Below are 24447 nucleotides of genomic sequence, written 5' to 3'. Positions count from 1 at the left end.
AGCAACTCGTCAGTAAAAGGCACAAGACAGCCCACTTGGAGTTTGCCAAAAGGCACCTAAAGGACTCTGAGAATGAGAAACATATTATATTGTCTGATGTAACCAAGTTTGAACTATTTGGCCTGAATTCCAAGCGTCACGTCTGGAGGAAACATGGCAGGGTCGAGGGAAAGATGAACGGAGCAAAGTACAGAAAGATCCTTGATGAAAACCTGCTCCAGAGTGCTCAAGACCTCAGACTGGGGCGAAGGTTCACCTTCCAACAGGACAATGACCCGAAGCACACAGCAAAGGCAATGTAGGAGTGGCTTCAGGAAACGTCTCTGAATGTCCCTGAGTGGCCTAGCCAGAGCCCGGACTTGAACCGGATCGAACATCTCTGCAGAGACCTGAAAATAGCTGTGTAGCGACACTCCCCATCCAGCCTGACAGAGCTTGAGAGGATCTGCAGAGAAGAATGGGAGAAACTCTCCATATACAGGTGTGCCACGTTTGTAGTGTCATACCCAAGAAAACTCAAGTCTGTAATTGCTGCCAAAGTTGCTTCAACAAAGTACGGAGTAAAGGGTCTGAATACTTATGTAAATGTAATGTTTAATTTTTGCATTAAAAAAAAACAATTTGCTTGAAACCTGATTTTACTTTGTCATTAACCTGTTTGGGATAGGGGGCGGTATTTTCACGTCCAGATGAAAAGTGTGCTCAAAGTAAACTGCCTATTCTCAGGCCCAGAAGCTAGGATATGCATATACTTGGTAGATTTGGATAGAAAACACTCTTAAGTTTCTAAAACTGTTAAAATGATGTCTGAGTATAACAGAACTTATTTGGCAGTCGAAACCCCAAGGACAAACCATCCAGGATGTTTTTGTTGTTGCTCTACTTTCATTTTATCCGCTATTGAATAGAGTTTATTCCATTTTAAATTTGATAGATTATTTACGTTTTAAAATAGCTCAATTTGGATTAGGAAAGTTGTTTGAAATGTTTGGACCAAGATTTCAGGTTTCTTATTAGATAATGTGTAGTCATGTTGGGCGAGTTGGAACCGGTGTTTTTCTGAATCAAACATGCCAAATAAATGGACACTTTGGGGATATAACGATGGAATTAACCGAACAAAAAGACCATTTGTGATGTTTATGGGACATATTGGAGTGCCAACAGAAAAGGTAAGGCATGAATTATATCGTTATTTCTGAGTTTTGTGTCGCGCCTGGAGGGTTGAAATATGATTGTCATGTGTTTGTTTGATGGGGTGCTGTCCTCAGATAATTGCATTTGCTTTCGCCGTAAAGCCTTTTTGAAATCTGACATGGTGGCTGGATTAACAAGAAGTTAAGATGTATTTTGGTGTATTGCACTTGTGATTGTATGAAAGTTAAATATTTCTAATAATTTATTTAAAATTTTGCGCTCTGCAATTTCACCGGATGTTGTCGAAACGTTCCGCTAGCAGAACCCCTAGCAGTAAATGTAGGTGTATTATTTGTAGATTGATGAGGGGGGTGACAATTTAATCCATTTTAGAATAAGGCTGTAATGTAACAAAATGTGCAAAAAGTCAAGGGTTCTGAATACTTTCCGAATGCACTCTAGCCTACTACAATACCCACCCCATCCTACTAACTAGCCCAGATAGGGCTATTATTCCTTATACGTTGTTTCTGTCCAACTGGAATCTTTGCAGCCAGCTATACACTCGTGTCCGGCTCATACATAAAACATCCTCCATTCAGGCTGCAAGGGCGTCGATATTCTCCTTAACTAGCCTTAAGCTAGGCTTAGAATATCTTATACTTTTTGTTGTATGAGATAATATCAGTCAGTTAACATGACCTTTATGAATTATGAAGCTTTTGTGTGCTTGTTTTGATTACATAAATGGTTAAAAATCTTCTAAGCAGGTGTTTACAACAGACCTTATTTTCAGCATTTATCCAACCCCACCCCCCAAAAAACATTTTTATTCCCCATAGGCTTTGGCCCCAACGAGCATGGCGGAGTTAGTGCCTTACATTAATTGGTCTATTGACCAATCACATCAGATCTTTTCACGTCAGCTCTTTTTCAGAGCTGATCTGATTGGTCAAAATACCAATTAGTGAAATAAAGATCAGAATTGGGCAGCCTGTGTGAACGCAGCCTTTTACTGGTTTGGAATGGAATGCAGATCACTTGGCCAGGTGAAATGAATGTGTTCTTCTCTTTGGAGTCCAGTAATTCAGGTTTTTCCTGTGGTACATTCTTCCATCTCTCACTGGAACTTCCCCTCAAACCAATGGACAGACATACACACCCCTCTGTGCCCTACTAATATGGAGTCCTGGTATGTGTATTCTTTCATTTGAGTCGAACACAAAACATGTTTAAAATAGTGTTCACCATTATAGGACCTACAACTATACAATTTTACAATAGGCTATATTAAACATAATTGTGATAACTGTCAACGTCATCAGTTTTATCATCAGCACACCATCATCATCATCATGAGATAGACAGTGAAAGAGAGACACAGAGAGAGAGAGAGAGAGAGAGAGGGGCATTAGACAGCTGGGCTGAGGCGTAGGAACAGGAAATGTTGTTTGATGGAATCAGATGGGCTGTGCCTCTCACCTAGGGAAAAGCAGATGAGCTTTTCCAAACCTAAAAATAACATTCAAAGTACTCTCTATCCCACGGGAGGGAAGCCATTGGCCTGGATGGGACGGGAAACGGAGTGAGTGCTTTTAAGCCTAAACTGTGTAGCTTCTTCTCAGATCAGTTAATCAGACACAGGAACAGTTTATCAAGCCCAGGGCTATAGATTTAAACCATACATTCCCACTCTGGATGTATGTAAATAGTGTTAACCATAGTGTCAACCAGATGTTGTCAGATGCAGCATCGCTTAATTTACCTCTAGTAAGATAGTACAGCCTACAATACATTCAGAGTGGTGATCACATAGAGGTAAGCAGAATAATAATAAGCATCCCATTATACATTGTAACGTTTGTGTAAGTGTCCCATTACACATTGTCCTCGCTGCCTCTCCTTGGACCCCTGATCTGGTGAAGCTGGATAGGTGAGAGTCATCATTATATGCTGTAAGTGATATTGTTATCACTTATCTAGTGCTTGTCAGTTCCAGGGTCATTAGGGAGAGGACAGGAGGAGAGAGGGAACCATTTAAAAGAGTGACTTGGTGTGCCAGTGCTAGTCAGATGTACTTTGACCTTCATTGGGGGTCGAGCAGAGCCAGTGCCAGCTTCCTGTCACACTGTGTCAGCCAAATCAGACAGACGGGTACAGCCAGGCCATTCTCCCATGGCCACTAGTTTTTCTGTCTCCTCTATATGTCTCTGACTCTTATCTTTCTCTCTCTTTCTCTATCGCTCTTTCACTCCTTCTCTCTCTCTCTCTCACTGTCATGCCCTGACCTTAGAGAGCCTTTTTATATCTCTATTTGGTTTGGTCAGGGTGTGATTTGGGTGGGCATTCTGTTCTGTTTTCTATGTTTTTGTATTTCTATGTTTTGGCCGGGTATGGTTCTCAATCAGGGACAGCTGTCTACCGTTGACTGATTGGGAATTATACTTAGGCAGCCTTTTTCCCTTCTGTCATTGTGGGAAGTTAACTTTGTTAGAGGCATCATAGCCCTGTTAAGCTTCACGGACATTTTGTATTGTTTTTGTTGGCGACATTCTAATAAAGAGGAATCACCGTGGTCCTCTTCTTACGACGTCCGTGACACTCACACTCTCTTTCTCGGCAATATGTCTGCCATTTGGTCTAAGATAATAAGTTGTTTTTCCTGACAATGAAAAATGTATCAGTTTATGTTCATACATGGACACAATGCTATATGGCATCAAAGATCTACATAAGCTGCACATATACAGTGCATTCGAGAAGCATTCAGACCCCTTGACCTTTTCCACATTTTGTTATGTAACAGCCTTATTCTAAAAATAAAAAACAGAAATGCCTTATTTATAGTGGTGATAAAAGCACCCAACTATCGTACTGTACTTGAGTAAAAGTAAAGATACCTTAATAGAAAATGACTCAAGTAAAAGTCACCCAGTAAAATTCTACTTGAGTAAAAGTATAAAAGCATTTGGTTTAAAATATAGTTAATTAAGTATCAAAAGTTCAAGTATAAATAATTTCAAATTCCTTATATTAAGCAAACCAGATGGCACCATTTGCTTTGTTTTATATACGGAAAGCCACATGCATACTCCAACATTAAGACATAATTTACAAGCGAAGCATGTGTGTTCAGTGAGTCAGTAGGGATGACCAGGGATTTCCGGTTGATAAATGTGTGAATTTGACTATTTTCCTGTCCTGCTAAGCATTTGAAATGTAACGAGTACATTTGGGTGTCAAGCAAAATGTATGGAGTAAAAAGTACAATATTTTGCAGTCAAAAAAGTAAAGTACAGTTACCCCAAAAAACGACTTAAGTAATACTTTAAAGTATTTTTACTTAAGTACGTTGAACCACTGTACATAAGTATTCAGACCATTTGCTATGAGACTCAAAATTGAGCTCAGGTGCATCCTGTTTCCATCGATCATGCTTAAGATCTGTATACAAGTTGATTGGAGTCCACCTGTGGTGAATTCAATTGAATGGACATGATTTGGAAAGGCACATGCTTGTCTATATAAGGTCCCACAGTTGACAGTGCATGTCAGAGCAAAAACCAAGCCATGAGGTTGAAGGAGTTGCCCATAGAGCTTCAAGACAGGATTGTGTCGAGGCACAGATCTTGGGAAGGGTACTAACACATTCTTCAGCATTGAAGGTCCCCAAGAACACAGTGGCCTCCATCATTCTTAAATGGAAGAAGTTTAGAACACCCAAGACTCTTCCTAGAGCTGGCCAAATTGAACAATCGGTGGAGAAGAGCCTTGGTCAGGGAGAGAGCAAGAACCTGATGGTCACTCTGACAGAGCTCCAGAGATCCTCTGTGGAGATGGGAGAACCTTCCAGAAGGACAACCATCTCTGCAGCACTCCACCAATCAGGCCTTTATGGTAGAGTGGCCAGACGGAAGCCACTCGTCAGTAAAAGGCACATGACATGCAGTTTGCCAAAAGGCATCTAAAAGGACTCGGACCATGAGAAACAAGATTCTCTGGTCCGATGAAACCAAGATTGAACTCTTTGGCCTGTAATGCCAAGTGTCACATCTGGAGGAAACCTGGCACCATCCCTACGGTGAAGCATGGTGGTGGCAGCATCATGCTGTGGGGATGTTTTGCTGTGGCAGGGACTGGGAGACTAGTCAGGATGGAGGGAATGATGAACGGAGCAAAGTACTAAGAGTTCCTTGATGAAAACCTGCTCCGGAGCGCTCAGGACATCAGACTGGAGCGAAGGTTCACCTTCCAACAGGACATTGACCCTAAGCACACAGCCAAGACAATGCAGGAGTGGCTTCAGGAAAAGTCTCTGAATGTCCTTGAGTGGCCAAGCCAGAGCCCGGACTTGAACCCGATCGAACATCTCTAGAGAGACAATGAAAATAGTTGTGCAGCAACACTCCCTATCCAACCTGACAGAGCATGAGAGGATCGGCAGAGTAGAATGGGAGAAACTCTGTTTTTGTTTGATGAGGAAAAAACACGATTTAGTCCATTTTAGAATAAGGCTGTCACAACAAAATGTGGAAAAAGTAAAAGGGTCAAAACACTTTCTGAATGCATACATGTTTACATGTTGTTTCTGTTCTGGAGGGGTCTAATCATATAAATGTCAGGACCCCATCCTGAGACACGTATCAAATCAATGGTCTTTTATATCTCATCATATCCAAGGCACCACTTGCATTTATGATTCAGTGATGCCAGTGGAAGCCTGTTTGTTTGACCATTTGCACTGGTTTCCATACACTGCTGTTAATGCTGAGTGGCTTCGTAGACAAATGACCACCGGTCACCATGGTGACTAATCGTCAGGTCAATCCAAAACACTTTATGCTTCAATTGTGACAATTGACTTTTTTGAGTGCTTGAGATGTCTGTATTGGCAAGAATCCACAATCAATAGCAAGTGGATTTCGATATTCACTGTAGACGGTAACAGCCCCATCCATCATTAAGACATCATACTCAGTAAATTAAATCACCACCAGCTCATCTTCAAAGTGCCCAGTGGGGACAACTATCATTGCAGCACAGTTTTAGTGAGTTATTAACAGCATACAGTAGGTCTTTATATAGGTGTAAACAGTAGTGGAGGTGCATTGTTCCTCCATCTCTCTCTCAGTCCACACCCTTCTGTACATACCTGAATGGACTGTTAAATTGGCTGGCTGGGCCTGGGAGGAGGGAAAGAGAGGGAGAGAGAAAAAGTAGGAGAAAAAGTAATTGAATTAAGGGTGGAAAGGTACTAAATTTGCCATTCCTGTCACAGCCCTCACCTCTCCATAGCATGCGAGAGAAGAAGACTGTATGATGTTGGCCCTCACTGGATCTATCATAAAGAGAACATGTCTCTTTCTCAGTAATATCAGGTTTTATACATTCATACAGGTTACATGCATACAGGTTTCATGCATACATGTTTCATACATTCATACAGGTTTCATGCCCAGCTTATAACAGTATTCAAGTGGTACAAACTGGTCACCAAACAATCTGTTAAAGATCATGCACAGTAGGCTACAGAACACAATGGCTGTTTCATTCAAGTTTGTAGCTATAAAGAGTAACAAATGCATTTCTTTGGAGTGCTCTATAGTTATCTGTAGAATGACTGGGGAATGGTTACAGTAGTATAGTTGTAACGGTTTTCTTTAGGTGAAGTAGAGGCGGACCAAAATGCAGTGTGGTTGTTATTCATTGTACTTTAATAAAGAAACTGTACACAAATAAACTAACAAAACAACAAACGTGCAAAAACATAAAACAGTCCTATCTGGTGCAAAACACAGAGACAGGAACAATCACCCACAAACACACAGTGAAACCCAGGCTACCTAAATATGGTTCCCAATCAGAGACAATGACTAACACCTGCCTCTGATTGAGAACCATATCAGGCCAGACATAGAAATAGACAAACAAGACATCCAACATAGAATGCCCCTTCAGATCACCAACCAAAACATAGAAACATACAAAGCAAACTATGGTCAGGGTGTGACAATATTGGAATCACATAGGAGACTTTATGAAGGCTATAGTGCACTGCGAAGGGATGACCTCCTAATAACAACAGTGTTATATATGTGTGATATGCCACTACAGCAGAGAGATGGGTCTGAAAAACACAATCTTTAAATCTGTAAAATATTTAAAACCACAATCTTTAAAATCATGAGCACATTTTTCCCTCTGTGGCCTGATTGTCTGTTATTCTGTATAATAGTGTCACTATACCCATTAACCCCCTGTATTGTATCACACTCCCAACAAGTCTGCCAGATATTCACTGACCTACTGTAACCAACATGTGTCTGTGTTAAACACTCTGTAAAAGAGGGTTCTGTAAAAGAGGAGGTCAATTTTATGCTTCAATGTCTTTTTAATCTTATTTTCCTCTCTGGCCCGATAAAGACTTATTCGTCATAATATCCACAGAAAGAGAGAGAGTGAGAGGAAGGGAGGGGGAGCGAAATCCCAATTTTTATGTAAAGCAGAGCAGCAAAGCCCAGTGTTACCCTGTCAGATTACAGATGAGTGGTTCTCACAAAAAGGCCATCAGATTATCTGACACTATTTAGGATTGCTGTCATACCACCGGCAATGAGAGGCTATGTCATTGGGGGCTTGTAAAATCATATCTTTTCTTACCAATACCATTCTGCAGTTCAGTATGTAGGTTATGTTTTGGTCTGAATTGTATCAAGCAATATCCAGAGCAACAGAGTGATGAGCACTCTCACGAAGTTAAAGGTCTAGATTTGAAATACAGAAAAATAAACGCTGTACACAGGATATTGAACCATCTCAAATCATGTCAGCACTAAATTCTGGCTCATCTCCAAAGCAATATATTCCTTCTCTAGAATTACAGATTCTGCGAATGCTTGATGTGATTTGGTGATAAGGTTGAACCACCGGTTATGTAGAGCCTCTCTCTCTTGGCACATGGGTCATTTAGCTGGTAAATGCCCTCAGAGAACTTCCCATTTCCACAAAAGCATTGTCAAACTCTATACAGTATCTTAATGTAATAGTGAGATATTTTATATAAAAACGCACATTAAAAAGGACATTTTTGGACTTAATGATAAATTAATGAAACAGAATATACCAATTGATTCTTGAAGAATATAACTTATAAATGCCTCATGAACTTAGTTCAACTGTCGTACCCCATCAGAACCCAAAACATAAGCTTGATTTACTCTGTTTGTGTAAACAAAGAAAATGTGAACAAACACTATATAACCTCTGTCACGCCTTGGTCATAGTGTTGTGTGTTTCGTTATATATTTGGTCAGGCCAGGGTGTGACATGGGTTTATTTTGTGGTATTTCGTATTGGGTTTTTGTAGTATTGGGATTGCGGCTGAGTAGGGGTGTTGCATAGGCTTGGCTGCCTGAGGCGGTTCTCAATCAGTCAGGTGATTCTCGTTGTCTCTGATTGGGAACCGTATTTAGGTAGCCGGGGTTTCACTGTGTATTTCGTGGGTGATTGTTCCTGTCTCTGTGTAGTTTCACCAGATAGGCTCGGTCACTTTGGTTTTTCTTTTTACTTGTTTTGGAAGAGAAGAGAACGAGCGCCATTCTCCTTGTGGAGATGGTGCTAAATACATCAACACGGTCGGTCCCTGGGATTGGGCTGGTCAACACGATTCGGTTTGCTTGGAAGGAAAAGGAGTTGGAGCCTTTAGGACGGGAATCTTTTGGAAGGATAATATTGATGGGGATTCTAAAGCTGACGGTGAAGGACGTGTTTTGTTTCCAAGGCAACTCGTTGGAGGGGGCATACGACATGGCACTATATACAGAGGAAAAACACAATGATATCCTGAGAAGGGCAAGAGCAGTGGGAGGTGAGAGGCCGATGTGCCACTACGAAATAACAAGCCTGGCGAAGAATAACTTTAGGGTTGTAACTGTCAACATTTACAACCCTTACGTTAAGGACGAAGAGGTGAGGGCTTTTCTGGGGAGATACATGGATAACGTCTCCTCAGCAAGGCACCTCAAAGACTCCCTTGGGTTTTGGAATGGGAGGAGAGGCCCTCCTCAGAGAGGACCCAAAGGGACATGGTGGCTACCTCCATCCTCCTGCTATGTTCTCCCTAGGGGCTGACAGGGGGACGTTGTTTTATGCACGTCAGCCCCCATTTTGCAGGCGCTGTATGGCCTACGGTCACATATTCGCCTTGTGCAGTACAAGAAAATGCAGATTTTGTGCATCTGAGGATCACGAGGCGAGGGATTGTGACAAGCCTAAGACGTGCCATGGGTGTGGCTCGTCAGCACACCTGTGGCGGGGGTGCCCGGCCCGTCAGAGGTTGCGGCTGGGGGGGAGCAGGAGCGGGGGATGGGGGAAGAAGAGGAGGGGAAGGAAGCACGCCTCATGACCAGAGTACAGGTCCAGAGGGGAAGGCCACAAGGAAGGAGGAGGAGCAAGAAGCGGCAGATGGAAGAGAGAAGGAAAGGAAGACACGGGAGTAGGAGAACCAGGAAAAGCGGCGGAAGAAGGCAACCGAGTGGAGGAGCATGAGAGAGAAAAAAGCGAGGGAGGAGTGTTGGAGAAGGAGACGGTGGAAGAGCAAGTGGACTGGGGGGAAAGTGCCCTGGTGGAAGATATGAGGGGTATGGTGGAGGAGCTGGCGGGGGGGGGTATCTCTCCACTGCCGCCATCACCAAAGAAGAGTATGAAGAGGAGGGTGCGATTGGCCGACAGTGAGGGGGAGGGGATGGCCAAGAGAGTGATGGGGGCGGGAGAAACCTCTGGGTTGCTGCTGGTTTCCCCAGGCCCTCAACTTCTGTTGGGTGGGGACACACCTAACAAGACTCAGGACTGGGTACAGGAGGAGGTGGGGAGTTTTTTGTTTGGGGACTCAGCCTCCCCAATTTTTTTCCAAACCAGCTGCAACACTGGGGAGGGGGAGGGCACCCCGGGGCCAAACACTATTCCTGCATCCTGGGATGGTGTGATGGAGGAAGCTGGGGGGATGTCGGGATTACGGATGGTGTTCTCACCGGTAGATATGGAGCAGGGGAGCATCGGGTGAGTCTCCTGGTTTTTTTTTTTTCTGTCTGGGTTTAGAATTTGAGTGTATTACATGTTTTTATTTTTTCATGGAGTCTAATTTTACTTTTGTTAGTTTAAATGTAAGGGGTTTAAGGGATTTTGTTAAGAGGAGGACGGTTTTTAGTTATTTGGAGTGTGTGGGGTTTGATTTTTGTTTTTTACAGGAGGTTCACCTGAGGGATGGAGGGGATGTTAGTAGGTTTAAGAGGGAGTGGGACAAGGCGGAGTCGGTTTGGGGTGTTGGGGGGGTGCACTCATCGGGGGTAGGGATTTTGTGTGGGCACAGGGAGGTAAAAGTGGAGGATTCCTTTGTGGTAATGCAGGGGAGGGTTATAGGGGTGGATGTCACGATAAGGGAATGTCAATTTAGATTAGTGGTGGTGTATGGGCCACAGGTGGTGGCAGACAGAAGGGAGATGGTGGACTGTCTGACGCCCCTGTGTGTCACAAATAGGAAATTAGTGATAGGGGGGGATTTTAATACAGATTTAGGAAGAGGGGGGGATAGCAGTGCAGGCGCCATTGCCAGGCTAATGGCTTGCCATGGTCTGGTAGATGGTGGTCTGCACACTACTCCGAAAATGGACGGTCCTACATGGCGCAACTCCAGGGGGGTTGAGGGGAGGCTCGATTATATTTTTGTACCCAGGTCTTTGGGTAAGTTGTCTGGGCGGCTGTTGCCTGTTTTCTTTTCGGATCACGACGGGGTGCTCCTGCAGGTGGGGTCGCCAGTCTGCCTCTTTGGTAGGGGGTACTGAAAGCTAGATCGGGATGTGCTGGAGGAGCAGGCTTTTGTTGACGGGTTTTATGGTTTCTTTTGGAGGTTTGAGGGCCTCCGGTCCATGTGCGAGGGGGTGTTAGAGTGGTGGGAATTAGTTAAGGTGAGGATTAGGGCTTTTATAATAGGGTATTGCAAGAGGAAAAAAAGGGAGGAGAGGAGGGAGGTGGATCGTATCCAAAGGTTAATTGAACTCGAATACGAGGCAGGCAAACTCGGCGGGTCGTTTGACTGGGAGAGATCCGCAACCCTAAAGGCGCAGCTCAGGGAGTTGCAGGAGCGGAAGGCTCGAGCTTTCCTGGAGCGTGCGCATAGTGGCTTTCTAGAACATAATGAGACTTGTTCTGCTATGTTCTTTAAGTTGGTTAGGGCAAGACAGAGTAGGAAGGTAATGCATGGTGTTAGGGAAGAAAATGGTAGTATAGTTAGAGAACCAGAGGATATGGTCAGGGTGACAACTGATCATTTCCAAGGTTTATTTAAGGAAAGGGAAATAGATGTAGAGCAGGGAAATGTGTTTTTAGAACACTTGTCCAGGCGGTTGCCGGAGGACATTAGAGAAGTGATGGAGGCCCAGATCTCACTAGAAGAGGTTGAGAGCGCTCTTAGGAGGATGGGAAAAGGGAAGGTGCCTGGGATGGATGGGCTGCCGGCTGAGTTTTATCTCAAGTTTTGGGGTATACTTGGACCAGTGGTCCTCGAAGTCTTGAAGGCCATCCTTGAGACGGGGGTCCCGGGGGGATCAATGGCTGTTGGTGTGCTGTCACTTTTATATAAGAAGGAGGAAGTAACAGACCTTGGCAACTGGCGGCCGTTGACCATGCTGTGTGTAGTTTACAAGCTACTTGCAAAGGTTTTAGCAGACCGGTTGCGCACAGCCCTTCCCTACGTCGTTCATGAGGATCAGACGTGCGGGGTAGAGGGCCGCTCTACTATTAGATGGAACCGACAGTTAATCAGGGACTCCATCGCTTGGGTTGAAGATAGAGGACTGCCTTTAATGGTAGCAGCGCTAGATCAGGCGAAAGCCTTCGATCGCGTGAATAGATCCTTTTTATTCAGAGTGTTAGGTCGATTAGGATTTGGGGAGAAGTTTATAGGATGGATTCGTACATTATATGTCGGAGCGGGGTGCCGAGTTAGTGTAAATAGTCACTTGGGTGACGTTTTTGACCTCTCGTCTGGGGTCTGGCAGGGGTGCCCACTCTCAGCTCTCCTCTTCGTTCTGTACATGGAGCCTCTGGGGGCTGCCATTAGGGCAGACACAGGGGTGGAAGGTTTGCTGATCCCTGGAAGTGGTGGGCTGCATGTTAAGATGACGCAGTACGCCGACGACACTTCCTTGCTGTTGTGCAAGGACTCGTGCCTGACAAGATCCCTTGCCATCTTTGGGGATTTCACCCGAGCGTCGGGAGCAGTTCTCAACCATGCAAAGTCTTCCGTCAAGTTTTTCGGAAGATGGCGCGGTAGAATGGATGTGCCTGGGGGTTTATCTCTCTGTGAGGGGGCCCTGGGGATTCTTGGGGTCCATTTTGAGACCTCCGGCTCAGCGACGCTAAACTGGAACATGCGTATCGCAGTGGTACAGAGGAAGCTAGCAATGTGGAAAGCTAGGTATTTGTCTTTTATGGGCAAAGTCATGGTCCTAAAGGTGGATGTGTTGCCGTCTCTTTTGTATTTGGCATACATCTACCCATTGCCGGCTTGTCTGACGAGGCCTCTAGTGAGGCTTGTGTTTCAGTTTATGTGGAGTGGCAGGTGCGAGTGGGTCGCCAGGGCACGCATGATCTGTCCCATCGGGGAGGGAGGTAGGGGGGTACCACATTTCCCCCTCAAGCTGGACACAATTTTTCTTTCTTTCTTGTTAACAGAGCTTGCTCAGCCAGTGATACACCCGTCCGGTTACCTCCTGCGGGTGTTTTTCTCGTATCAGGCGAGAAGCATAATGGTGTGGTCTAACACGGGTCCTCGGGCGGAACAGCTGCCGTGGCACTTTGGTCATGCGGCCAAGTGGCTGCGTGCGCACCCTGAGGTTGAAGTTGCCCGAGTAGGTTTAGATCATAGGCACCTGTAGGAGGAGGTCAGAAAGGCAGGGAGTCCGGCGCCTGTAGTGGGCATCTCGGAAGTGGTCTGGGAGGGAGTGCAGGCGCGGGGTCTGGACAACAGGCTCAAGGACCTGAATTGGTTGAGCCTTCATAAGTGTTTGCCGGTACGTTCCATCTTGTACCGGTATAGTTTGGTGCAATCCCCCACCTGTCCAAGATCCTCTTGTGGCAGGGAGGAGACTGTGCGCCATGTCTTTTGGGACTGTGCCTTTGCCGGAGTAGTATGGGCTAGAGCACGGGTGTTGTTAGGTTTGGTAAAGGGGGATTTTGTATTGAGAGCGAGAGGGACGGATAGGGACAGGTTTCTGCTCTGGCTTCTCATGAGTCTCTTTAAACGGGGGCTGTGGGAAGCAAGGCAGAACATGGTGAAGACAGGGAGAGATTGGGGGGTGGAAGGGATAGTGAGGAGGGTGGAAGGAGATTTGAGGGGGAGGATGAAGAGGGAGGAGAGGAAGTGGGGGCAGCATGCTGCTCGGGAGAGGTGGAAGGGGGGTTTAGGGCTGGGTGTCATTTAGATTTGTAAGAGGATAGATTAGGGACGGGGAGATAGGGAAAGGTATTTTGTAGGGTGACGGGGAGGGAAGATGCTCCCCTGAGGTTTTGTTTGGGGTTTATGTTTAGTTTAATTAGTTTAATTAAAATAACATTATTTGAGTATGTTTGTAAATTATGGTTTGTAAAGAATGAATGGTATTGAAGATAATAAATTATTTTTTATAAAAAATTAAAAAAAAGATAGGCTGTATTAGGTTTCACGTTCCGTTTTGTTGTTTTGTATTTGTATCAGTTATTTCATGTACCGCGATTCATTTATTAAAGACATGAGTAACCACCACGCTGCATTTCGGTCCGACTCTCTTTCAACAAACGAAGAACGCCGTTTCAGCCTCAAAACATGCTTATTAAAACTATAATTGTATATAATGGTTGGTCAGTCTTTGCATCCTTAGACATGTCTAAGATTTTGAGAGTGTTTACATTTCTCCAGTCCCATCCCTCAGCTTTTTTACCTAAACAGGGGTGGGGAGTATGCTTGGTAATTATTTCTACTGCTGATTGCCGCTTTAAGTAACAGATATTTAAGTCCATGTTGCCCTGCAGAATATCGCAGAAACAAAAGGAGATTAAAATGTAAACAGATCTGGTTGTTTAAAGGTTGGATGAAGAGGCAGACATTTTTTAACTTCAAATACAGCAAAGGAGCGGCTTATCTTTGGGTACTTAAACAAGGCATCAGTCACAGTTAATGTCATTCCATGCATTCCTACAACTGTCTCAGTGCAATACAGTACCAGTCAAAAGTTTGGACACACCTACTCATTCAAGGGTGTTTCTTTATTTTTTTAAACTCTTTTCTATATTATAGAATACAAGTGAAGACATCAAAACCTTGGAATAACACATATGGAATCATGTAGTAACCAAAAAAGTGTTAAACAAATCAAAATATATGTTATATTTGAGATTCATCAAAGTAGCCACCCATTGGCTTGATGACAGCTTTGCACACTCTTGGCATTCTCTCAACCAGTTTCATGAGGTATTCACCTGGAATGCATTTCAATTAACAGGTGTGTTAAAAGTTAATTTGTGGAATGTCTTTCCTTCTTAATGCATTTCAGCCAATCAGTTGTGTTGTGACAAGGTAGGGGTGGTATACAGAATGTAGCCATATTTGGTAAAATACCAAGTCCATATTATTACTTTAAGAGATGAAGGTCAGTCAATGCGGAAAATTTCAAGAATTTTGAACGTTTCTTCAAATGCAGTGGCAAAACCATCAAGCGCTATGATGAAATTGACTCTCATGGAAAATTTCCCGGAAGAACTTTTGTAGTGATGCGTTTTGGGAGCTTCAAATGCAGCCCAAATAAATGCTTCACAGAGTTAAACTAACAGACACATCTCAACATCAACTGTTCAGAGGAGACTGTGTGAATCAGGCCTTCATTGTCGAATTGTTGCAAAGAAACCACTTCTAAAGGACATCAATAATAAGAAGAGACTTGCTAAGGCCAGGAAACACGAGCAATAGACATTAGACCGGTGGAAATCTGTCCTTTGGTCTGATTAGTCCAAATTTTTTATTTTTGGTTCCAACCGCTGTGTCTTTGTTAGACTCAGAGTTGGTGAACGGATGATCTCTGCATGTGTGGTTCCCACCATGAAGCATGGAGGAGGAGGTGTGATGGTGCTTTGCTGGTGACACTGTCGGTGATTTTTTCAGAATTCAAGGCACACTTAACCAGCATGACTACCACACACAGCACTCTGCGATACACCATCCTATCTGGTTTACACTTAGTGGGACTATCATTTTGTTTTTCGAAAGGAAAATGACCCAACACACCTCCAGGCTGTGTAAGGGCAATTTGACCAAGAAGGAGAGGGATGGAGTGCTGCATCAGATCACCCGGCCCAAAACCCAATTGAGATGGTTTGGGATGAGTTGGACCGCAGAGTGAAAGAAAATCAGCTCAGTGCTCAGCATATATGGGAACGCCTTCAAGACTGTTGGAAAAACATTCCAGGTGAAGCTGGTTGAAAGAATGCCAAGAGTGTGCAAAGCTATCGTCAAGGCAAAGGGTAGTTACTTTGAAGATATATATATGTATATGTATATGTTAAAAAATAAGAAAAACCCTAGATTGAGTAGGTGTGTCCAAACTGTTGTATGTCATGCATTTTGATGAAATAATGCTTTGGTACCATAAATGATCATTTCAACAAATAACAGTTTTTTGTTGAGATGGTATTAGGAGTGGTTCCTGTCATTAAGAAATTGAGAGAGAGAGAAGAAGAATGGGGAGGAAAATAGGGGTAGAGGGAAGAGAGAACATGACTTGCTGGTTCTGACTGATTAGTCATGTGGTCCATGTTAAAGCATAGCTGAATAATTCAATGCAACACACACGCAGCCAGCCTTAGTACACTATGACACATTGCCGCCAACTTATTGTATCTAAGGTAGGGGATGAAGTCATCTAATGGTGGAATCTTAATGAGATTTTTTATATGGCTATCCTTAACTTTTGTGCAAATCATGCACTCATGTTGATGGGAATATTTCTGTGTTTATTAAAATCCTCATTTGCTGTTACTATGGGTCCCCAAAAACTCAAACACAAATACAATGCAAAGCGAAACACAAAGAGTGAGACGGTGGGCAGATTGTGTCTAAACTGATTGTTTGTGTCAGACTCCGGGCCATATGAGTGCATTGCCTTGCGCTACCTGATCGTTTTCAATCTCCCTCAGGTTTCTGATCTGAGTATGTAAAGATGCTTTCCCTGACCACATGCAAGACGGGCCGCTCCCCCGGTTCTGTGGCAAGCTTCCAACTATGGCAGTGGGACAGCTGCACCAAACAGCTTACAGAAGAATGGTAGAGAATAGAGAGTGGCCTGACATGCACAATGTATACATTTAATGATTCAAGTATTGTTCCATTAAATTATAATGGTAATTGTTTCATTCTGTAGAATGTGAAATGTATGGAAGTGAAGCTGTTTTGGCCTACAGGAAAAGGTGGGCCGAACAGACTCCTAATAACAGCGATGGGGCTGTAGTGGAGCGGGGTCGAGAGTTAAGTTCCTTGGTGTCCTCATCACCAGCGAACTATCATGGTCCAAACACACCAAGACAGTTGTGAAGAGGACACGACAACACCCTTTCCCCCTCAGGAGACTGGCATTCAAGAGCATCCTGACCGGTTGCGTCACCACCTGGTATGGCAACTGCTTGGCATCTGACCGTAAGGCACAACAGAAGCTAGTCCCTACGGCCCAGTACATCACTGGGGCCAAGCTTTCTGCCATCCAGGACCTATATGCTTGGCGGTGTCAACAGAAGGCCCAAAAAATTGTCAAAGTCTCCAGTGCCCAAGTCATAGACTGTTTTATGACCAAAAGGCTGCTTAACAGCTTCCACCACGCCATAAGACTGCGGAACAATTAATCAAATGGTGACCCGGACTATTTACATTGCTGCTACCGGCTGTTTATTATCGATGCATAGTTACTCTACATCTACCTACTGTAATGAATACTCAGGGAGAAAAAGGTGTAGATTCACGTGCAGAGCTCGGCATGTGTTTATTTCGCCTTTGCAGAAGGCAGGATTCGTGGTCACAGCCAGGCAATGGTCATACACTGGCGGGCAGCCTAGTGGTTAGAGTAGTGACCAAAAGTTTGCAAGATGAAATGCCCGTGCTGACAAGGTAAAAGTCTGTCATTCTGAACAAGGGAGTTAACCCACTGTTTCTAGGCCGTCATTGAAAATAAGAGTTTGTTCTTAACTGTCTTGCCTAGTTAAATAAAGATAAAAATAAATAAATACACAGGTAGGAAAACAGACAGGTGAATCAAAACTAGGACTGAAGGCTATAACTGGTTCTCACAAACGAGCTAGGAAAAGGCTTAGTAGAGTCAAAACGAACAATACCTCACAAAGGCACAAACAGAATTAACTGAACTAAAAAAAGGAGCTGATGAGAACAGGTGAGTAACTAACACAGGTGAAATCAATTAACAAAAATGAAAGACAGGGCTACGTTCAAGAACACAATGAAACAGAACACAAGGTTGACTAAGAAAATAAATACAGAACCTTACACCTACATGTACAAATGACCTTGACTAACCTGTACCTCTCCACATTGACTCGGTACCGGTACCCCCTGTATATAGCCTCCTTATTTTATTGTGTTCTTTTTTTAAAAACTTTAGTTTATTTATAAAATATTTTCTTAACTCTATTTTTTGAATTGCATTGTTGGTTAAGGGCTTGTAACCACATTTCACAGTAAGGTACCTGTTGTATTTGGAGCATGTGACAAATTTGATATGATTTTGATGTCAGAGACATGCTTAATGTAGCTACACTCATAGAAAAAAGGTGTTATCAGGAATGTAAGAGGCTGTCTCCATAGGATAACCCTTCAAATGATACTTGTTGGTTTCACGTAGAACCCTTTTGGGTCCAGGTAGAAACATTTAAGGTTCCAGGTAGAACCCTTTTGGGTTCTATGTAAAACCATTTTCACATAGGGTGGCAATTCAGCAGCCTGAAGTACAAGAATCAGTTCAGACCCAGGGCTGTGCGCTTTGTAATGAGCACTATGGTATTGAAGATGAGCTGTCGATGAACAGCATCCTCACATGTGCATTCCTTTTGTCCAGGTGGGTAAGGGCAGTGTGCAGAGCAATGGTGATTGCTTCGTCTGTGGATCTGTCAAGGCGGTAGGCAAATTGGAGAGGGTCAAGTGTGTCAGGTAGGGAGGAGGTGATATTGTCTTTGACTAGCTTTGGGAAGCACATCATGTTGGAAGTGAGTGCTACTGGTCGGTAGTCATTCAGTTCAGTTACTTTCCCTTTCTTGGGCACGGGGATGATGGTAAACATCTTGAAGCAGGTGAGTATAGCGTCCTGAGATAGGAACAGATGTGAAAATGTCAGAGAACACAACATCCAGCTGGTCTGAACATGGTCTGAGGGCACGGCTTGGGATCCTGTCCTGAATCGTAAGTAAAAAGTGTTTAGGTCCTCCGGTAGGGTGGCGTTGGTGATCGTGATGTGTCTGTCTTTCTTTCCTGCCAAATACATATTGTGTCCAACCCACTGATTTGCTCCTCCACTTTGTCCCTATACTTGTGTTTTGCCATCTTGATCGATCTGCGTAAGTCGTATTTGTACTGTTTGATCAAACTATTGTCCCCGGTCACCTTACCCTGTTTATGAGCAGCATCTCTCTTTTTCAGTTTCCCTACAAGGCTGGTATCACCACCTTTTGCTCTTGCCAGAGTGTCTGCATCCTATCCGCTCGAAAAACTGGTTATATATAATCCGTTTGGATGTCGGAAGACAGCCAAGTCTCAGAAAAACATAGTATGTTGCAGGATCTGATGTCCCTCTGGAAGGAGATCCTCACTCTGAGTTTGTCAAGTTTGTTCTTTAATAATTGAACATTGGAGAGTACTATGCTCAGGTAATGGAGGACGGGTCATCTGGCGTCTTAATCTCAGTAAGACCCTGCCATGTCTGCTAAGTAGCTTGGCGCCTCGCAGAAGAAGCTAGTCAATTGTTTTTCAGTCTCAGGGAATTTGGGGAGGTCGGGAGGACAGTGAGTACCTGGTGATTCCTACCTGGGTGTATGTAGTAATGCATGAAATAAACTGATCAAGAAAATTAGAGAAAACACCAGAAAACACACAAAAAAAAAGTAGAAACCTGCAATGTTTTATCAGAGCTCGAAGCGAGGTGTCCTCTGTCGACGCCATCTTAACCAGATAAGACTAAATAGTTAGTCCAGGTAGCTATTTGTTTAACTATTTAACTCACAGCATTGATCCTTTTTTCACTAACTTTTTGGACTCATCACATGCGCTGCTGCTAATGTTTATTATCTGTCACTATATTCCTAGTTATATGTACATATCTACCTTAATTACATTGTACCCCTGCACATCAATTCGGTACTGGAACCCCTTGTACAGTGGGGAGAACAAGTATTTGATACACTGCCGATTTTGCAGGTTTTCCTACTTACAAAGCATGTAGAGGTCTGTAATTTTCTACCATAGGTACAATTCAACTGTGAGAGACGGAATCTAAAACAAAAATCCAGAAAATCACATTGTATGATTTTTAAGTAATTAATTTGCATTTTATTGTATGACATAAGTATTTGATCACCTACCAACCAGTAAGAATTCCGGCTCTCACAGACCTGTTAGTTTTTCTTTAAGAATCCCTCCTGTTCTCCACTCATTACCTGTATTAACTGCATCTGTTTGAACCCGTTACCTGTATAAAAGACACCTGTCCACACACTCAATCAAACAGACTACAACCTCTCCACAATGGCCAAGACCAGGGAGCTGTGTAAGGACATCAGGGTTAAATTTTAGACCTGCACAAGGCTGGGATGGGCTACAGGACAATAGGCAAGCAGCTTAGTGAGAAGGCAACAACTATTGGCGCAATTATTAGAAAATGGAAGAAGTTCAAGATGACGGTCAATCACCCTCGGTCTGGGGCTCCATGCAAGATCTCACCTCGTGGGGCATCAATGATCATGAGGAAGGTGAGGGATCAGCCCAGAACTACATGGCATGACCTGGTCAAATCCCTGCTGCAGTGTGTGAAAACCTGGTCAAGAACTACAGGAAGCATATGATCTCTGTAATTGCAAACACAGGTTTCTGTACCAAAAATTAAGTTCTGCTTTTCTGACGTATCAAATACATATGTCATGCAATTAAATGCTAATTAATTACTTAAAAATCATACAATGTGATTTTCTGGATTTTTTTTTAGATTCTGTCTCTCACAGTTGAAGTGTACCTATGATAAAAATTACAGACCTCCACATGCTTTGTAAGTAGGAAAACCTTCCAAATCGGCAGTGTATCAAATACTTGTTCTCCCCACTGTATATAGATAGGTAAGTTATCATTACTTATTGTGTACATATTATTGCTTTTATTATGACGTGTTTTACTAATCTATTATTTCTCTATTTTTCTTTCTCTCTGCATTGTTGGGAAGGGCTCGTAAGTAAGCATTTCACTGTTAGTCCACACCTGTTGTCTACAAAGCATCTCTCTCTCTCTCTCTCTCTCTCTCTCTCTCTCTCTCTCTCTCTCTCTCTCCCTTGAAATAACCCACGGGGGCCACACTGGTTGAATCAACGTTGTTTCCACATAATTTCAATGAAATTACATTGAACTAATTATGGAATACACGTTGATTTGGTGTCTGTGCCAAGTGGGACCTGATGCACAGTGGATTTGAAAAGGAAACCATTGTTTGACTCTGTCCAGGTGCACTTTTGTTTGCTTGACCTTGCTGGTTGGAGTGGCATGACGACTGCCAAGGTACACAATGAGGGGAGACGCAGTGACCTTGGTGCATTCTTTACCCTACCAAGCATGACCTCACCCCCAGACCCCCACCACAACCCTGTTCTGATTTGTCTACAATTCACAGCAGTGTGCCAGCCTTTTCTTGTTTGTTTGGATCATTTGATTTTGGAGAGGCATGGGGGTGGGGGAAACACCATTTATTGTAAGTGTTGGCTATTCTGTTGATTGCTGGGGCACATAACTCATTGTACATTCACTCTGTGTTTGTTGCTAGTATTTGTTTAGATCTGCAACACTTAAAATGTTAGGTAAAAGTATACTGCTGTTTCTACTGAAATGGCCTTTTCCTCCATTCTAAATTTCTCTCTCTCTCTCCTGTTCAATGTTCAGTCAAGCAGAGAAGGCACACATACTGCTCCTCCACCTCCCCCTTGACCGCATGAGGAAAGCAGCAGAGTCTGGACGCGTTCCAAAACACACCAAACAGAGTGGTCCCAATATTTCTTTATATGGCAGTAATGGCCGTTTCCTATGAGTCAGACCGTGGGGCCTTGGATGGGGGTTTAAAGTGATCCCCGTTTGAAATCCCAGCACTAATATGATCCATCTAAAAGACAACATGACTAAAATCATTCTGTTTTCATAATCCTACACCACCCCTCCAGTAATATACCAGCCAGCGAGGGAATTGTGAGTATGGGCCTCTGGCATGGGCAGTAGAAGTCCTTAGATCATAGAGAGTGAGTGTGAGTGGGCTGTGCGGAGGGAGGAGGAGGGGGACACTAATGAAACACATTTGCCCTGTTATATGGAAACCTGAGCTTGCATTATTCCAGTCTGGCACAAGCTAGACTTCCCAATATATAAATCTCAGTCCAGGACAGGCAGCATATGGTCCTTTCTCTCTCGACGAGGTGCAGGTTGTTCTCCTCTCTGTTTCTCAGAGCCCACTCTGCATTGGTGAGAATGGATTCCTTCAGTCATGGAGGAGAACAAAGGGCATTGCTGCAACGATGCTGAAACCAACACAGTGCTACATCTGTCCGGCACTCCATTCTAAAGCCCAATAGATTTATAGCAATCAAGGGGCTAGTGGGCTTAATGTGGTGGAGACTGATAATGACCTGTGAATGACAATATCATACTAGGTGTATACAATGTGTGTAATGGTGAAAGCAGTCATGCCTCAAAAGGCACACCCAAAGGGGAGGGGAGGAGAGAAAAAAATGAAGATGTTTTATGATTACATACACCAGATAGGTGCAGTGAAATGTGTTGTTTTACAAGGTCAACCATAGTAGGGCTTCCAGTTGAAGCTCGCATCCGCTACAAGACCATGGTGCTCGCCTACGGAGCTGTGAGGGGAACGGCACCTCAGTACCTCCAGGCTCTGATCAGGCCCTACACCCAAACAAGGGCACTGCGTTCATCCACCTCTGGCCTGCTCGCCTCCCTACCACTGAGGAAGTACAGTTCCCGCTCAGCCCAGTCAAAACTGTTCGCTGCTCTGGCCCCCCAATGGTGGAACAAACTCCCTCACGACGCCAGGACAGCGGAGTCAATCACCACCTTCCGGAGACACCTGAAACCCCACCTCTTCAAGGAATACCTAGGATAGGGTAAGTAAGGGTAAGTAATCCTTCTCACTCCCCCCCAACAAGATTTAGATGCAAGTGGCTGTTCCACTGGTTGTCATAAGGTGTATGCACCAATTTGTAAGTCGCTCTGGATAAGAGCGTCTGCTAAATGACTTAAATGTAAATGTAAATGTAGGGTTAAGTGCTTTTCCCATCTGAACAACCGACAGATTTTCACCTTTCTGGCTCGGGTATTCAAATCAGAAACCTTTTGGTTGCTGGCCCTATGCTCTTACCACTAGGCTACCTGCTTCTACCTGAGAGGAGAGGAGAGAAAGAAGAAAGGAGGAAGGAGAGATCAGGCTTGAACCCAGATTCTCTCTAAAACAACTAATCTGACTGAACATTTTGGCATTCCAGACTGCAATGCTGCACAGAGGCTGTCATTGTGTTCTGGAATGTGGACTGATTAGAGGAAGATCTGGTTGCCATCGAAAGGGAATGCTTGCCATGCGCTCTCTGTCTGGGCAGTTGTTGTTGTGTGGCCTTTTTGTAGTTGTTGTTGTTGTAGTTTCACTAAAGCATGTAGAACTAATCATATAAGGGGTTCCTTCATTTGGCCAGGCCATCATTGTAATTAATCATTTGTTCTTAATTAACTCGCCTGGATAAATAAAGGTATAAAAATAAATACATATTATGTCGGAATCCAAGTAGCAGTAAAGATAGCCCGGTGTTAATTCTCATTTCCATTTTGAGAACTGGAGCGTATTTCATTTCTATTCTTCAGTTCATAATACAGCAAACCAGTCATTTTCGATAATCTCTACCAGCATCAACATCAGCCCTCCCACAAAGTTGAAATGACACATACTTTAATTTATGCTAATATATATTGTTCGCGTTAATGTGCTCTTCGAGATTCTCTAAGGCAGGTCCCTTTTCTGGAGTAGTGTTGAATGAGGCCTCTGGCTGTGCTCCAGGAGGGCCAGAGTGAGAGTGAGGGTCTCTCAGCAGGCAGGGTGAAGGCCACAGCCCAGGGATGGCCTGTCTGTTTGTATTTATATTTATTAAGGGTCTGCATTAGTTCCTGCCAAGGCAGCAGCTACTCTTCCTGGGATCCACTAATATACATTATAATACCATTTTTAAACATTAAAATACATTTTACAACCAATTTCACAATACATTAAATGTGTGCCCTCCGGCCACTACTCAAATTACTGTAACTGGATAGAGTTTCACATAGGACCTAGTGTAGTGAGCGGAGGCCCTAAGCAAGAGGGTGAGTCAAGAAGTGAACAATAATTCAAAACAGTCCTCAACAAAAGGCCTTCAAATTATTTGACTTTTAGAACATATCATACTGTATATCCACCATGGATTCTATTTGTAAAATGTGCAGGAGCATGGCTGGTGGTGACTATGCATCAGACCCTTACTCTTCATGTAGTGTGCACTACAGTATATGTATAATGTAAACATTGCTGATGCGAATAGTGACTAAGGGTGACATTTTGACAGCAATTGTGCTAAAATGCCCACTTCTTCATAGTACAGGGAGTACAGACCCCCCCCCCACCTAATACCACCTAATATCCATCTCCCTTCATCATGATAGAATGGCTACAGGCTCTACCTTTGGATAAGATTTAGTTGCTCTTGAAACTTGCTTTATACAGTATGTAAACTCAGCAATAAAAGCCATACTGCTCGTGCTGTGTGTGATTTCCTGCAAGACAGGAATGTCAGTGTTCTGCCATGGCCAGCAAAGATACACTGCATGTGTCTGGTTAGACTGTAAACTCTCCTTCCAGACTCACATTAAGCATCTCCAATCCAAAATTAAATCTAGAATCGGCTTCCTATTTCGCAACAAAGCATCCTTCACTCATGCTGCCAAAC

The 24447-nt window shown here is 43.7% G+C and overlaps 1 pseudogene; it reads right to left on the bottom strand.

Moving 5' to 3' along the window:
- Nucleotides 1-16345: 16345 nt before the first annotated feature.
- Nucleotides 16346-24447, bottom strand: part of LOC127931911 (keratin-associated protein 5-1-like) — a 17686-nt pseudogene continuing 9584 nt past the window's right edge.

The sequence above is a fragment of the Oncorhynchus keta genome, chromosome 10, assembly GCF_023373465.1.
Source record: "Oncorhynchus keta strain PuntledgeMale-10-30-2019 chromosome 10, Oket_V2, whole genome shotgun sequence".
Taxonomy (NCBI): domain Eukaryota; kingdom Metazoa; phylum Chordata; class Actinopteri; order Salmoniformes; family Salmonidae; genus Oncorhynchus; species Oncorhynchus keta.
Note: the sequence above shows the minus strand (reverse complement) of the source record. Positions and strands in the feature narration are given on the sequence as shown.